This window comes from Crassostrea angulata, chromosome 2, assembly GCF_025612915.1.
Source record: "Crassostrea angulata isolate pt1a10 chromosome 2, ASM2561291v2, whole genome shotgun sequence".
Classification (NCBI taxonomy): domain Eukaryota; kingdom Metazoa; phylum Mollusca; class Bivalvia; order Ostreida; family Ostreidae; genus Magallana; species Magallana angulata.
This window is the reverse complement of record NC_069112.1, coordinates 58187905-58205516: the sequence shown is the minus strand read 5'-3', so window position 1 is coordinate 58205516 and position 17612 is coordinate 58187905. Positions and strand designations below refer to the sequence as shown.

Genomic DNA, 17612 nt, shown 5'->3' with positions numbered 1-17612 from the left:
GGTTTTCCCTCACGAGTTCCAACAGAGGAGCGCGTTTTTCTTGCCGATAAAATTTACCCAAACCGTTATCCCATTTTAAGACGAAAATACAGAAAATACAACAGAATCATATTATCGCACAGATCAATTGTTGAAAGTCAAATGCAAAACTGAAAGCCTATAAAACTCTGAACAGTGTTTGGCGACATCATAGATCCAGGCTGTCTTCTTTGTGGAAATAACATCAGGACTTGTCAATTGAAAAAAGCAATAATTATATCATGAATTAAACAATATATTAATGTTGTTCACTTGTTTTATTATTTGCTGGGGATGGCTTGAGGGGGAGGGGGTTTACTGTCTATATATGTGCAAAATAGTTAAAGTACTAATATATGTACATATATATGAAGCTGTCATAAAATCTAAATGACCCATTACATATACATATGCCGATAGTAAAACCAGAATTTATATTTTCCGGTCAGAACAACGATCGCAGGGTGGATGTAAGGATGTTATCGCCAAATATATCGTAAAACTATTGTCATGTTTAAAATTGTGTACTTCCACCTCGTTAATCCAAAAATTAAAACATGACACTGTACACTTTTAGTCAGAAATGCGCTCCATAATGACAAATCGTACTCACGATTTAGGAAGTGTTCACTTAAGGTCTTGCACTACATCAGTTTTTGATGACGCAGTACACAAAAAAATACACTTCGTAAAACGTATTTCCGGGAACGGTTGTTTTTGTCGGGGACGAATTGTATAGGTACAGCTCTTTTAAAAAAGAGGAAGAAAACTATTGAAAGAGATCTTAATCTTTAAAACGTTTTTGAAAGGGAGATATTGATTACTAAAAAAAGAACAAAGTTACATTGAGAGCAACAAGACGGCAATGAAATATGGACACGCCCACGGAGTCGGCAAACAGAAATGTGTGTTTACTAACTTTAGGTGACATGACGGATGGACAGCTTGAAAATATAAGTAAAGAACATTGTTATAGCAGAGGTATGATGTGTATATAAAATAAGTTTGAAATTTTAAATAATTATAGGCACAAAGAACATTGCATTAGTTTATTATAACATTTGATACATTCAGAGAAAACCATGAAAGGACTATGTGCGGTATGGTCAAATATCTGCCCCCGAATTTAACCAATTTTTAAATAGTATCGTATAAAAATAAAATCTTCACAAATTATTGTATAGAGGATGCCTATAACTATGATAATGATTTTAGTCATCATTGCTCTTTCGCTGTGTATCTATGACGTCACCTAAATGGCCCAATTCCCGCAAATTTGCAAACAAATGAAAATATTCTCATTTTTGCTCTATATTTTGCATTCGGAAGTATAGAGCGCAGGTCTGCTCAAGTGCGATTTTAACATATGTTTTTCTTCAGATAGTTATACACATTATACTAAAATATGGTACTTGAGCAAGCCTGCGCTCGATGTTTCCCAGTCGAAAAACCATCGGAAAACACCCATATTTTGCTACAAAACATCAATTTATCAAAATAATGCAATATTCATGACGTCATTTCTACATTATGACGTCACTGTGGTGATAACCTTTTACACCTTTATTTCCAATATGATTTTAACTATCTTTCACCTTATTTTAAAGCTCTTTCTAAAACTTTGATTTTGGGGGGCAAAAATTGCATAAAACCGCACTTAGTCCTTTACATTTTGCTAAAATTCTATCTAGGTCTAAAACGTAAATACTTGGAACTACATGATGATGTAGATGGTCAACAAGAACATAACCAGTCTTTGTCACCAGGTAAATTAACTGCTTTTGAATGCACCATGTTTTTTGCAATTACTGAGTATTATGATAGACACAAAAATGAATTAAATAGCCAACTGAAATTCGATCTGACTGAATATTGATTTATATCATAGCAGATGATTGCTTTGATGACAACTATGATGCATGTCAATCAGAGATTGAAAGTGAAAAAGATGAGGATGAGGAAGAAGAGGAGGGGCTCTTGGAGGTCGCAGGATTGTAGAGTTGAGTGTTTTGGCTGCAAAATTAGGTGAAGGCTGCAGTAATTGCTCTACAGAGCTAAAACTTTCATCCTGTGTTGGAGAAACCAGATATGGCCTAGGTATCTAAGACATTAATTAGTTTTCCTCCTATTTATAATTATCTGAATAGATGACAATATATCATTTAATTTTAAATATATCAATCTTTAAAATCATAAGAGAGGATAGATAACTTACAGTTTCAAAATACACAAAATGTTGAACATTTCTTTTATTATAGGCAGTCTCCTCAAAATTCATTGCAATAATTGCAATGAAATTAATAATGTACCTACTGGCAAGAGACATGGTCAAAATACATGGGATATTAATACCAAATTGGGTGCAGGTATTATATTAACTCTATTGATTGATAGATAATTGTTAAATTATAAAACATGAAAGAAAATTAATAATTGATTTCTAATATCAAATCTTGAAAAAAAAAATTATTTTCATTGCAGCTGTGGTATTTTGTGGACTTGGAGAAATGACCGTTAACAGTTTCCTTGCTGCTTTGAATATTCCCACTGTAACTTCTGTAACTTTTAAGAGACGAGAGAGGGAGGTTGGCAGTATTTTTGAAGCTGTTGCAAATGAGACTTGTAATGAAGCCCTTGCCGAGGAGAAAAAAGGGTTCAGTAAAAATGTTTTTTTACTGATTTATTTCAACATATGATATTTTTTCAGTGACTTAATAGGTTAAAGATTATTTATAAATTGATACAAATTTCAACATAGATCACAAGATGCCGAAAAATTTTCTGTGTCCTTTGATGCTGGATGGCAGACTAGAGGTAGCGGTCGAAACTATGCAAGTTTGTCAGGTAACATCCATCATTCTTTTTTTATATTTTGCATAATTATTCAAGCATCCCAATGCTACATAAAACCTAACAGTATAGCAGTTTTTGTATTTAAAACAAAGTAGTTCCCTTAAGGGGAGATAATAAACAGTCTTGTAAGTAGGAAATACATGTACATGTATACTGTTGGACTTACTGGTATTGAAATATAGCAATAAGACAAAGTGTTGTTGCTTTTTAAGGGCATGCGAGTATGATTGGAGAGAAGACAGGAAAAATTCTTTCATATGCTGTTCGGTGCAAGAAATGCAGGTAGGGCTTTTAGTGTGCTCTCTTCTCTTCTCCCCCTCCCTCCCTCTCTCTCTCTCTCTCTCTCTCTCTCTCTCTCTCTCTTGAATTTAGATATAATCAGATAAAAACATGTACTGATAAATTGATTTCTTTAAAATACAGATTCTGTGATAAAGCACCAGTATCAGCAGAAGTGAATAAACATGATTGTAGAAGAAATTGGGAAAAATCCTCAAAGGCAATGGAACCAGATATGGCTTTAGAAATGTTGCATGACTTAAAAGCGCGTGACTTCCATGTAAAACATCTTATAATGGATAATGACTCAACAACCTTAGCCAAGGCAAAAATGTCTTTTGATCCAAATATCCAAAAAATTTCGGATTTTAATCATACAAAAAAAAATCTGGCAAGTAAACTCTATGACATCAAAAAGGAGAAAAAGTATCCTCTTCTAGGTCCAAAATCCATTCAACATTTACTAAAATGTTTTTCATATGCTGTTAAATCCAACGAAGACACAGACACTTAAAAGAGAAATTTAGACTCTATTCCTCTCCATGTATTTGGAAACCACAAGAAATGTGAAAAAAAGTGGTGTAAATATCTACAGGACCCAGATAATTATAAACCCATAAATTTACCATATGGAAAATATCTTTCTGGAGGGGATTTACTCAAAGATTTACAGCATCTGTTCAGTGATTTAGCTAAAAATGCAAGTAAACTTTCCAATATTGGAAGCACTCAGGCAAATGAAAACTTCAACAAAATAGTTGCCTGCAAAAATCCCAAAGCATTATATTACAGTGGATCTGAGAGCACATCCTTTAGAGTAGCAGCGGCTGTTGCACATAAGAATATTGGACATCTGACAATTGGAAAGGTATATCAGATGTTACGTAGAATAATTATATAATACTATAGTATATATCATTATAACAGCTAGTTACAAAATAAGAAATGTATGCATGTAATATGTATATGAAATGTAATTATTGCTCTCTGTATATTTAATTTTATTTTTCATCAGGTTTATGATACTTTGATGCTCTCGCCAGGGATGCACACAAATGTACATGAAAGGGGTTTCTCGAAAGAGAGAAAAAGAAAAATTGCGACAAAGCACTGTTGAGTGCAAGAGACGAAGACATGAACTAAAGAAATTGAAATCAAGCCAGGTAAGTTGAATTGTTCTTATTTTTTCTTGTTAAGTGTAAAGATTTAATTTCTTTTTACAATCAATTAACATTGTTATATTTCAAACGATCCATTAGCAATGTCAAATTAACTCACATTGTAAAATTTTATCAATAGATATCAACTTCAGAAATAAAAGAAGGAAAAACCTATGAATCAGGTGTTGGATTGTCTTGTGCTGATGCTGTAATAGAAGAAATCCCAGATTGCACCCCTGCTTCCAAACCTGTTTCAGTGCCTACCCATACAGACTCAAACCTTCTTTATTTTGACTTGGAAACAACTGGACTAGGTTTGAACAATCATTTGTTTTAACACTGGAAATGACATTTCATGAATGAATCATGCAGACATATTTTACTTATTATTATATGTTCATTGCATTAAAATAATACATGTATTTTATTGTTATTGGGCACTTACAGTAAAACAAAATTTTATCAGCACATGTGAACAGTTTGCTTTAAGTAACATTGCTTTTTATACATTATTTATTGTTAAAATTGAATTCAAGGAAGCATAGCTCGTATACTACATTGTAATTAATTTATTTCATAGGTACATCAGCAGAAATAACACAGCTTGCTTGCATATTTGAAGAAGAAACCTTTAATAGGTACGTTCTTCCCAAATCCCCCATTTCTGCCAAAGCAACCGCAGTTACAGGTCTCCATGTTGCCAGTGGACAATTGTTTTACCAACAAACAAAAGTGAACTCAGTTGACATTCAGACTTGTTTGACAGAGTTTAATATATGGCTGAAAAATTTTCCAAATCCTATCCTAGTTTGTCATAACGGAAAGGTATTTGATTCTGTAATTCTAATGAGATCTGTTATGCAGTATCCAGAGAGTGGACTAAAATCAACAATAGCTGGATTTGTTGACAGTCTTCATGTATTTAGAGAAATATTGCCAGAACAACACTCCTATAAACTACAGACACTGGTACAAGATACTATGGGACTGGCTTTCAATGCCCATTCAGCATTGGAGGATGTTAAGGCCTTACAATCTTTGGTTCTACATCATAAAGTTTCATATGAAATTATGCTGAAGCACAGTTTTGGTGTAGACTTTATTATTTCCTCCATTGAGAGCAAGAGTAAAACTAATGAATTGATTGCTACACTAGCTCCCCTCTCTTCATGCATATCTCCCTACATGCTTAAAAAATTGCCTTGTCTGGACTGTCTTATGACCATCTTAGACTTGCTATTGAAAGGGGTGGTGCTGATGGTTTAAAGATGGTTTTAGGAGAAAAGACTGAGCAGGGCACTGTTAGGGTAACAAAAAACAAAACTATAGTTGGAAAAATTTATGATCACTTTTGCTTAACTTATTTTGATAGTTAAGGCTTGTTCTGAACATTGATTTTAATAATATATGTAGAATTTATTAATGTATACATATTTTTTAATTTGTTCTATAAATTTTTAGATGTATTATAAAATTGCAGATTTTAACATGTTTAGTGACATCGTTGAGGAAAAACACACTATTTGTAAGTATGTCGATCATGTTGGTTTGAAAAGCTTGTGTTTCCATAGCGTATCAACTTGATGTTCATCATGTAAGTATTATGTGTGGTGTACTGTTTGTGTTCTTTGTGTCTGTGTCTGTAGTACATGTAGTTGCATGCAAGCTTTTTAAATATAAAATATATATCAGTATTATTAAAATTCCTATTTTTCTTTTGTATTGTCCTTTTTCTGTTGTATTGTCCATTGCATGCATTTGTGTGTAAATTTATGTGAGTTTTTTTTTAGAAATTTTCTTTAATAATTTATTAACTCATATTATTGATCCTTCATTGTGCAATAGTTTGCAAAGAGTACTTGCTGAAATATGTAAGTAAATTTCTTTTAATGTGTGAAGGATATATATATATATATATATATATATATATATATATATATATATATATATATATATATATATATATATATATTGTTTTCTTTTCTATTTTCTATTACAATCAAAAGGTTTAATTTCTAAATTCAATTACCAGTAATTTTCAGTCATATACTTTTGATTTATATTCTAATAATTAAACAAAAAATGCAGCAAATTAACATCATTTCAAACAAAGTATTGAAAATAGTATGTTTTAGACATGAAAAAGTCCCATGGTGATTCAGTCCGTAGAATTAGGAAAGATAACTCTTACAAGTGGATCTTTCATACCATATTATTTTTTGAAAAATTATTTCAATTATTTGTAACATTTTTCATTCAATCTTTTATATTGTATTCATTTTGTTACACTTCTTTACTATTTTTAACAAAATTTCTAAATTATTCATTCACAGATTAAGAAGATACGAACATTGATTGTTTTGAGGAAAAACACAAATAATTTTAATAAAAATATATTTGAATGATATGAGGTGTTGTATTTTTTTTTAAGTGTCTAAGGAAATGATCTATCTTTTGAAACAATTACTTCTTCTATTTTATTGACTATGTACTGGAAATATTTTTTAGAATGAAAATCACAAAAAACATTAAAAAATTATTTTAAAATACTTAAGATATTACTATCATCACATGGATATTTGATATCTGTCTAACTATTGGTACTGTAATGAAAAATGAAATAACATTTTGGTGTAGTGAAGTACCTTAACCGAAAATGTCCAATTGTTCCATGAACAATTAGTCTACTAGTTATTAGGTCTTTCCACCTTTCAGGTGAAAGACCTTTTGTTTTCTTTATGTTTTTTATTAGGTCTTTCCACCTTTCAGGTGAAAGACCTTTTGTTTTTCTTATGTTTTTTATTATTATTATTATTTTTTTTTTTTTCTTCTCTTTTTTTCCAGGGACAGCTTTTTTGTTTCAAGAGATATTGAAGCATTTTTTTCTTTATGTGACTGGCCATTAAAAGTTATGATACCAAATGACCCTTTGGTTGATCACTCCCAGAACTTACAAAGTTTTTGCCCTTTGTGTACGAAGTGATTGTTATCGCTACTCCTCTGAAACCATAAGAGATAGAGACTTGAAACTTTTATTAACGTCTGTAAGTCACTTAGACGCTCTTTCAATCTATTCATACCGAAAGGTTCCGAGACCCCCTTCTATCAGTTATTGCCCCTGAAAGTATTTCAATTTCCATAAAATCACTTCCAATTTTTTTACTATTTGTCACAAAGACTTCGGACCACTTGGGATGGAAGCGTCTTCCATGGCCGATCAAAATGACGTAAAGGTCAAAGGTCAAGGTCATCTGAAAACCTGTGTATTCATGAGTTTTCGTATCTCTTTTGTTTAGGGTGATATAGAGAAATTTGATCAAGGATGTAGTAGGACGTCCCTAGACATTTCAAAATGTAGCCCTTCAGCTCCCGTCTTGTAATAGTTAGTGAGTAATTGCCCCTTTTGTTCGAAATGCTTGTTATCGCTACTCCTCTGAAACCAAAACAGGTAGAGACTTGAAACGTTTACCAATGTCTTCATTACACTTAGAAGTTTCTTCAATCTATTGATCCCAAAAGGGTCCAACGTCCCAATCTGGCAGTAATTCCCCTTTCAATTTCATTGATTTCACAAACACATTAGAAATAAACATCCCCCCCCTCTTTTTTTTTATGAGTGACCTTGACCTTTGACCTTGACCTTTGACCTTGACCTTTGACCTCTTAGGACTGGTGTGTTATAAGTATCTGCAACATCTATCATATCAGATTCATTTATATGTACGAATGGCTTTTTCAAACACAAATTCACCCCCCCCCCCTTTTATTTTTAGGTTTGACCTTGACCTTTGACCTGACCTTTGACCTTGACCTTAAAGGACTGATGCGTTACAAGTATATTTAACATATACATTTCAGATTCATTTATATGTGCAATAAGCTCTTTAAACCCCCCCCCCCCCCTTATTTTTAGGTTTGACCTTGACCTTTGACCTGACCTTTGACCTCTTAGAACTAATGAGTAATAAGTGTATGCAACATATATATCAGGTTCAGTTATATGAACAATTTGCCCCCCACCCCCTTTCTTTTATACAAGGATTGATTTCTTATATGAACATGACCCTCGGTATTTGAACTTGAAATTTGATATTCCTTTTTAAAATAAAACCTGAAAAAAGTGTTACAACTGTTTGTCAGAATTTTTTAAAAAGGTGAAACACTGCCTGCCATTTGACTCCAGACCGCGTTTTAGACTACGCCTCCAAATAAAAATTCCAGCTCCAGTAAAACTCTGTAGAACTTGGCGAAAATTCATGGGACTGTTCCTCACACCTGAATCTAATTGCCTGCCAAATTTCAAACGAAATGAACCCTATTGAAGAAAGTTATCCACCTCAGCGGCATCGAACCATGGTCCCGAGAAACGAAATTTCAACGCTTCGATATTTGTATCTAATAAATTCATGCTCAAATTTCACTGAAAATCTTTGTTTACATTTCTATCGGCAACCTGTGACGACTTGTGTTGAAGTGCAACGAAAGATAACTCTTCCTTCCCAGACCCCGATTTTAGATGAATTAAATTTACATTTTCTTTCAGTTTGTTTATTTCCCGACTTGGCTGAAATACATGACTGGCCTTAATTCAGTTCCGATTTTCCGTACTTGTAATCCACGAATGCATGACAGTTAGTAGATTTATAAGCACGTGCATTTCAAATCACAGGGAGAATTCGCATCAGCTGAGCAAAAGTGACGTTCCCACACCTTCAAATACCCGCCGGCGACCAGAGTTTGACCTGACCTGTTGATTTCTTAGTCAACGCTATCCGGCCACATTGTTTACAAGCAGCACTGATTTTTATGAATAAACTGGTGAACAAATACTGCCCTCCCAACCAATCGCTAAGCCCCTATCTATTCTAAAGGTTCCTCAGCGTTGGGTATCAATTTTAGATGGACAGAAGAACGCTTCGTCTCTTCTTTCTATCCTCATCCAAATTCACTACACAACTCAACAAATTTTACCTTCGATCAGATAACAAGCGAAATAGCGTAGTGGCAACACTCTCGCCTAGGAATCTAAGGGTACTCGGATCGATACCACTGTGCGGAACCGATTTTTTTTTTTTACTTTTTTTTTCTTCGTAAATTGATTTTTCTCTAATTTCTCAATAATTATCAACATTTTCGGGAATTTTTTTGAATCATTATGGAAGGTGGAAAGGCCTCTAATTGTTCCGTGAACAATTAGTCTACTAGTTCTTATTATTTTTCTTTTCTATTTTCCAAGGGACACCTTTTTTATTATAAGACATATTGAAACAATTTTTTCTTCATGTAGTTATAATACCAAATGACCCTGTTCCTGATAACCCCCAGAACTTACAAAGTTATTGCCCTTGTTTACGAAAACCTTGTTATCGCTACTCCTCTGAAACAATAAGAGAAAGAGACCTGAAACTTTTACCAATGTCTTCAGTACACTTAGAGGATTCTTCAATCTACTAATACCGAAAAGATCCGAGACCCCGTTCTATCAGTTATTGCCCCTGAAAGTATTCGAATTTCCATAAAATCACTTTCAACTTTTTTATTATTTATCATAGAGACTTCGGACCACTTGGGATGGAAGCGTCTACCTTGGCCGACCAAAAAAACATAAAGGTCAAAGGTCAAGGTCATTTAGAAATCCGTTAATTAATGAGTTTTTAGAACTCTTTTGTTTAGGGTGGTAGAGAAAAACTTTTTTATGGATGTAATAGGACATCTTAAGACATTTTGAAATGTAACCCCTTGGCTCCTTATTTTATATAATAACAGAGTTATTGCCCTTATTGTACGAAAAGTTTGTTATCGGTACTCCTCTGAAACCATAAGAGATAGAGACTTGGAACTTTTACCAATGTCTTCAGAACACTTTGAGGGTTCTTCAACCTATTCATACCAAAAGGATCTGAGGCCCCCTTCTAGTAATTTTTGCCCCTGGAAATATTTACATATCTAAAAAATCACTTCCAACTTTTTTATTATTTGTCATAGAGACTTTGGACCACTTGGGATGGAAGCGTCGCCCTTGGCCGAACAAAATAACATAAAGGTCAAAGGTCAAGGTCATTGGGAAATCTATAAACTAATGAGTTTTAAGATCTCTTTTGTTTAGGGTGGTAGAAAAAAACTTTTTCAAGGATGTAGTAAGACATCATATGAAATTTCAAAGTATAACCCTTTGACCCTTACCATGTTACAATTATAGAGTTACTGCCCCTATTCACGAAAAGCTTGTTATCGCTACTACTCATTAACCGTTAGAGATAGAGACTTAAAACTTTTACTAATGTATTCAGTACACTAAGATATTTCTTCAGTCTTTTCATACCGAAAGGGTCCAAAGTCCCTTTCCAGCAGTTATTGCCCCTGAACGTTTCGAACATTCAATAAAAACACAAATAACCTTTGAATTAATCATAGATACAGCGGACGACTTGGTATTGAAGCGTCTACCTTGTCAGATCAAAATGACATAAAGGTCAAAGGTCAAGGTCAAGCAATAACAAATTGCAAACTTAATCGTTTGACACTTTTTTATGAAGTAACTAAGAAAAAATACTTTATTCTGTTGAAGCAATCTTATTTCAAACATAAAACACACTGAGGTGGAAAGACCTCTAATTGTTCGAGAACAATTAGTCTACTAGTTCTTTTTTTTTTCTTCTCTTTTTTTCCAGGGACAGCTTTTTTCTTTTTAAGAGATATTGAAACAATGTTTTCTTTATGTTAATGGCCATTAAAAGTTATGGTAGCAATTGACCCTTTGCTTGATAACTCCTAGAACTTACAAAGTTATTGCCCTTGTGTACGAAAAGCTTGTTATCGTTACTCCTCTGAAACCATATGAGATAGAAACCTGGAATTTTTACCAATGTCTTCAGTACACATAGAGGGTTCTTCAATCTATTCATATCGAAAGGATCTGAGCCTCCCTCCTTATAGTTATTGCCCCTGAAAGTATTTAAGTTTCCATAAAATCACTTCCAACTTTTTAATTATTTGACTTAGACACTTCGGACCACTTGGGATGGGAGCGTCTACCTTGGCCGAACAAAAAAAACATAAAGGTCAAAGGTCAAGGTCATTTGGAAATCCGTTAATTAATGAGTTTTTAGAACTCTTTTGTTTAGGGTGGTAGAGAAAAACTTTTTCATGGATGTAATAGGACATCTTTAGACATTTTGAAATATAACCCCTTGACTCCTTATTTTAAATAATAACAGAGTTATTGCCCTAATTGTACGAAAAACTTGTTATCGCTACTCCTCTGAAACCATAAGAGATAAAAACTTGAAACTTTTACCAATGCCTTCAGTACACTTAGCAGGTTCTTCAATCTATTCATACCGAAAGGATCTGAGGCCCCCTTCTAGTAGTTATTGCCCCTGAAAGTATTTACATTTCTATAAAATCACTTCCAACTTTTTTAGTATGTGTCATAGAGACTTCGGACCACTTGGGATGGAAGCGTCTACCTTGGCCGAACAAAATGACATAAAGGTCAAAGGTCAAGGTCATTAAGAAATCCGTGAATTAATGAGATTTTAGATCTCTATTCTTTGGGATGCTTGAGAAAACCTTCATCGTTTGACACTTTTTTATGAAGTTATGCAGAAAAAAAACTTAAGTTTATTCTATTAAAGCAATCTTATTTCAAACATAAAAAACAAACAGGTGGAAAGACCTCTAATTGTTCGAGAACAATTAGTGTACTAGTTTTTTATTTATATGTTTAGCAGATGTTGATGTTAAAAATTCAATGTACCAGTGAATGTTATTTAATTGTTTATTATTTTGACTTTCAGTGCTACTGAAATATATTTCAAATTTCCATATGGATCAGTCTAAATTAACAGGACTGTTTGAATTTGTTTGAATTAAACATAACTATTAGACATTTAAATGAATTAGCGTATTATGTGATAACTGTACCCATTATATTGGTATCAATGAAATAAAATTTCTTGCCAATTTAATTATGCGTGATAAAGTCGAAAATATGCTAAACAATTTTCTACCTGACTTCAATTTTTCTAAAAGAACCCATACCCTATTACATGGCTACGAATTGTTTTGGTACGACCTCTAATACGCTGGTGAAAACAGTTCTTCAATCCAATGGCTACTTCTTAGGCCTTTCCGGTAGACCTTGAATACATTGCAGGTGTCACTACAGTATTAGAGTTTACTATATATCCCTACCATATTGCTCATCTTTAGATACAAGTTATAAATTCAAAACAAACTTCTGCGAAAATCCTGATATTTTTTTTAAAACAACACTTCTTCTAATTTAGTAGCAAAAACACAGGTACATCAAGCAAGGCACAGGAGTTTGTTTACGTCGAAGTAACACGTGTGCTTGAAAAGCACAGGACCACAAGCCAAGAATTTATTACCCCGTTCCCCCCAAAAAAACAACATACATCACAAAAATGACCTAGCTTGCATAATTACAAAACGTGAATAGTCAGGCATCTTACAAATTTTTTTCATCTCATAAAAAGGTAGCCCTTGTCGGGAATGGTTTTGCCTCAGCTAGGTTTTGACGTGAACCTACAGTGAAATACTATTGTGACATCTGCATAGGCATCCATAACAACACCCTTTAAATAAAACTTGTTAAAAACACGATATGTTTATACGTCTGATGAGATGTGAGCTAGACTTCATCAAAGTCAATGATATATCCTAAAATATACCCGAGTAAAGACCGTCTGGCTGATGCTTAAATGAAAAGAAGCGACTACATTTTGATATTCTAACATCCGGTAATGTTGATACATTGAGGTCTTTGCATGGTGAATTGTAAAAGAAGGCTGGAAATATTGTTTGAATACCAAAGCTTATAGGTAGCATTCCCTGTAAGGCAGATCTGTAATGCGATTAGTTTTGTTTTACTTTTGTCAAAACTTTTTAGCTTTTTATTTTGCAATAATATGTTATCGTCAATTTTTCGGTTTGGAAGTTGTCAGATGTAAAAAGCAAGGAAATTATGAAAAGTAGGAAATGAACATCAATATTATCATCAGTTGATCGTTGTTATTGGCAACAATCTTATTTTACTTCATTTTCTTCACAAGAAGCACGCACTCTGAAGCTCTGCTTAACAGTAGCGAAATTTGTTTAATACTTACAATTGCAAGCTATATCATTATAAAATTTATACAAATGATCTCCATTTCCAAAAATTGCTAAAATTCTAAAATCAAGCATTATCTTTTTAAACATGCTTTAAGGCAGATTGTTGTATTGTAAATGGGAAATTTTGACTTTACAGTCAAATGGATAAATCATTCTGTGCTTCAAAAATAAAGATACACTTACATTTTTTGCGAATTGCTTTAATTAAGGAATGAATTCAAAATTTATTTGTTTTATACGATATAAAATGGTTTGGGGCAGTTTACGCTTTATAAACCGCGAAGCGGTTTATAAAAAAGCGTAAACTGTTACAAACCATTTTATATCGTATAAAACTAATAAATTTTGAATTCATTGCTTATAATTTAATTTTTTTATTCTTCATTGTATATATAAACGGTCATTTTACCTTTAAAATGACGTAAAATTGTACAAAATTCAAACGTAACGTCAGGCGTATTGATACATTTTAGACGTTAGTCCTACTATGACGTAGGCAACATTCTTTATACGATATAAAATAATTTTTTAGCCAATCAGAAAGCGCGTTACAACCAGAATTAAATTATTTATGATTATTTAAAAAGTCAGCAGCATTTTGCTATCACTGTAACACGACAACATGCATTAATCATTCAAAAAACTTATGCATTCTATAAGTGAGGCATATCCAAATTTTATATCATTTCAGAAGTCTGAATAAGTGCATTTTTCTAAATAACGAACAATATGATTCTTTACATTTTCATATCAATCAATATATTTTAAACACTTTCTTCCCGGCTCAGCGCTTTTCAGTACTTTGATTTTCATTTTTTCCTTTCTCTCACTGGCTTCTTTACTGAAAAAAGGTAAATGGAAAAGAAAACAAGCTTTATGTAAATAATTTAATCATATAACTATGCAATAAATATAACGATTAACAAAAACATAAATATGGACAAAGATATATTTGATGTATGATTATTCACAAAAATTACCCATAATGAGCCTCCATCGTTAATTTACAAATTAATGATTCAATACATTCGTGAGAAAAACGACATTAGATTTCAAAGTATTTTGCAATGAAGTTGGATGTAATTAAAAGTTCTAACTTCTCCGGGTAGTAGTTCTTCTTAAACTTGAGTTGAGCATTTCTTTCCTCGTCAAACTCGATTTCCTCATTTCTCGAATTGGAATTACACTCTTTCTCCGGTAAAATGTTCCTCCCGTTTTGCCTGTTCTATTCTACTTCTGTTTCTCTCTTCCCTTTTTCTGCCAATTTTCTCGCTTCAATTGATGTACCCTTGTTCTTCTCAGCTTTGTTGTAGTTTTTCCAAAATATTGGCGGAAGAGTATCCCCTGGAGAATGGAAGAGTTTGTTAGTTTTCTAATAACTGAAGCTTTCGCTGCCATTTCTTTGCTTACAGCCAATAATAGATGATGGTCGCTCTGAAGATGTCTGGTGAGAAAAAAAAAATTCTCGAAATTCTGGGTACATCGAGGACAAACTAAAAGGTCGTGGTACTCCTTGTGGATCCTATGTCAATGACGCATGTATTTAGGCAGAGTTGGAAATATGTAGGAACCACAATCGTTCACATCGCAGGCCATGCCATAGTAAGGCCAGTGAGTGCGACAATAATTCTGGTAAAAATTTTCCAGATCATTGTCATTCACATGAACATCGCTTAGTTCCATGATTCTGAAAAATCAATAACTAGAGCTAAGCCAAGCCAAAATTATTCAAAGCAACTTGGGGTCAGAATATACATGTATTGTACATGTAAACCCCCTGTGGTTCACATGTACATGCAGTGCTAAACAGAAATTCTGACAAAAACATTTTGTCAATTTGCTAAGGAACATATTTCACACAATCCTTTTAAATACTGTTAGAAAGATTTAAAAAAAAAAGAAACCCAAATGGTGAAACTCTGTCATCTGATACTAGATGAATAACATGGTTTAATTTTTCAAATGCTGGTATCACTGGCTCACATTCGTCATGATTATATAATTTAATTATTTGCTTAACTTAGAAAAAATGTCATTTTCTACCCATCAAGCTTAACTTGATAATCGCCGAGTTAGAAGTACAAATATTTTTTAGAGATGCAATTAGCATGCAATGTTTAGTTGGCTTATTTGAGCATTTTAGGCCAATTTATGGTGGTTTAGAGAAATTCAGTGGAAAAATACTCACTGCTACAGTCAGAAAATTGGCTTGCATTACACTAATTTTCTGTAAAAAAAAAACATTGCTTTGTAGAATTTTAAAATAATTAAGGGCACCGCTAAGCGGTACATGCCCTCGCGACAAATTTGGAAAATACAAATTTACAAGATCGAAATAAATATGACTCACGTATTTTTTAAAACCACTTTGAGTTCATAATATTTTTTATCCCCTCGCGCAACTTGTTGCGAAGGGGATATAGCATCGCTACCATGTATGTGTGTGTTCGTATGTGTGTGTGTGTGTTTGTAAGCCCTGTGAAGTTGGCCGAATACCAAGTTTACACACTAATGAACTTATCACTTGAAAATCAAATGAACACCGGAACTCGGGTGTTCAGTTAAAATAACGCCATTTTCGTGTTTCTCTCCCTTAATTACATGAGAAAAAATTAAAAAAAATATGAGTGTTACTTTGGAACCGATTTCCTGATTTTTTTTACAGTGTGTGTGTATTTTTCTGCTGTATTTTCCATCTTTACATAGAAAAATCCGCGCATGCGTAAACGGAACACCGGATGTTATTGTGCAATGGATATACGCGGTGATTTATAAACGACATTTAGGATACATTTCTGATGACACCGTGATGTATCAAAGAATTAAGGGTATGTTCACTGAAATATCGTATTTTATGAGTGTATGAAATGCATAGTACATGTACTTGTGTTTCAAAACACATAAAACCTTTTTACTGATTGACAAGTCGACACCTACTAGTATATCTTAAAAAAAATTGATACGCGTATTCATTTTAAAAATGTTCTTCTTTTAGTAGCATGCAATTTTTTATAGTTAATAGCTGAGAATAGACGCACTAAAATGGACGACAATCGCTATGCATGTATATTAGGCCAATCTTTGATTTAATGTATTGACACTTATAAAGTTCGAATTTTCTCTACACTACTACATGCATGGCGCCTCAAGCTACTACTTTACACCATATATTTTGGTATTATGATAATAAAGTCTTTATACAGATAATATTGTATATTTAAAAAATACGTGTATTAAATAAGGACAGAATTCTATTACACGATCAGTAATACAAATGCAAGTTTGTAAGGTCGTGACCTTCTTTAGACGTGAAGCTGAGTCAGGTTAGTTAACGCGTTACAGCGACAAATAAAAGGCAAAATATGGAATCTAAGGTGAAGAGACCTGTATTAACGATCGTCCTGACGTACCGCTCGCCAAATTTCTTAGGTTATGCTGTAATTACTCAGAGAATAAGAAGGGACCCCTTGTTTGATCATTATATATATTAAATTTATCTTGTGTATTTTTTTTTATTATCAGTATATGGCATTTTTTTAAAACACGATAAAAAATTTCAATAATTACATTAATCGATATATTGGGAATGTGTAGGCAGGAAATACACACCTTTTTATAAAAATACCCCGGCCAGAAAAAAACATCTGATGGTACGGGAATGTTAGCACCATCCATACTTAAGGTGCATGTAATTCAGACTAGTGAGATGAATCATTATGTAACTATGTTTACTAAAATGTATGTCTGTATGTATGTATATAAAAAACACATAAAACCTCATTACCGAATGACATTGGCACATATAATTATATTTTTTATTCACAAAATGCTGGGGGGGGGGGGGTGTAATATTTTACAAAAAATTTTAACATCCACTTTTTAAAGGGGGTGTTGCAAAAAGCTAGGCGGAATGATTCCCTAACGTGGAACCGACCTTTAATCAAAGTACTGAAGTACTGACGGGAGTTGATTTTATCGATTATTATTTATTTTAAAAATCAACTTATCTTGCATGGCAATTAGTTTCTAGTCTGTATTTGAATTACGCACTTTTTTATAAAATGGATTTTTAGACTTTTCTGACAAGAATTGCGAGAAACCTCATATGAATCATGTTGTGTAATATTTAAAGATGGATTTTAAACTATGTATTTCTAATGGAAA

At 33.0% G+C, this 17612-nt stretch overlaps 3 long non-coding RNA genes across 3 annotated transcripts; all 3 read left to right on the top strand.

The window, feature by feature from the left end:
- Positions 1–656: 656 nt before the first annotated feature.
- Positions 657–2684, top strand: LOC128173725 (uncharacterized). The gene is made up of 5 exons (XR_008242549.1): positions 657–999; positions 1710–1784; positions 1907–2115; positions 2277–2384; positions 2500–2684. It is a non-coding gene; the product is annotated as an uncharacterized LOC128173725 (long non-coding RNA).
- Positions 2685–2713: 29 nt separating this feature from the next.
- Positions 2714–4219, top strand: LOC128173722 (uncharacterized). Its single transcript, XR_008242546.1, has 4 exons — positions 2714–2862; positions 3084–3153; positions 3295–4018; positions 4166–4219. It is a non-coding gene; the product is annotated as an uncharacterized LOC128173722 (long non-coding RNA).
- On the top strand, positions 4220–6076 carry LOC128173723 (uncharacterized). The gene is made up of 4 exons (XR_008242547.1): positions 4220–4313; positions 4450–4624; positions 4891–4948; positions 5791–6076. It is a non-coding gene; the product is annotated as an uncharacterized LOC128173723 (long non-coding RNA).
- The last annotated feature ends 11536 nt before the right edge of the window (positions 6077–17612 follow it).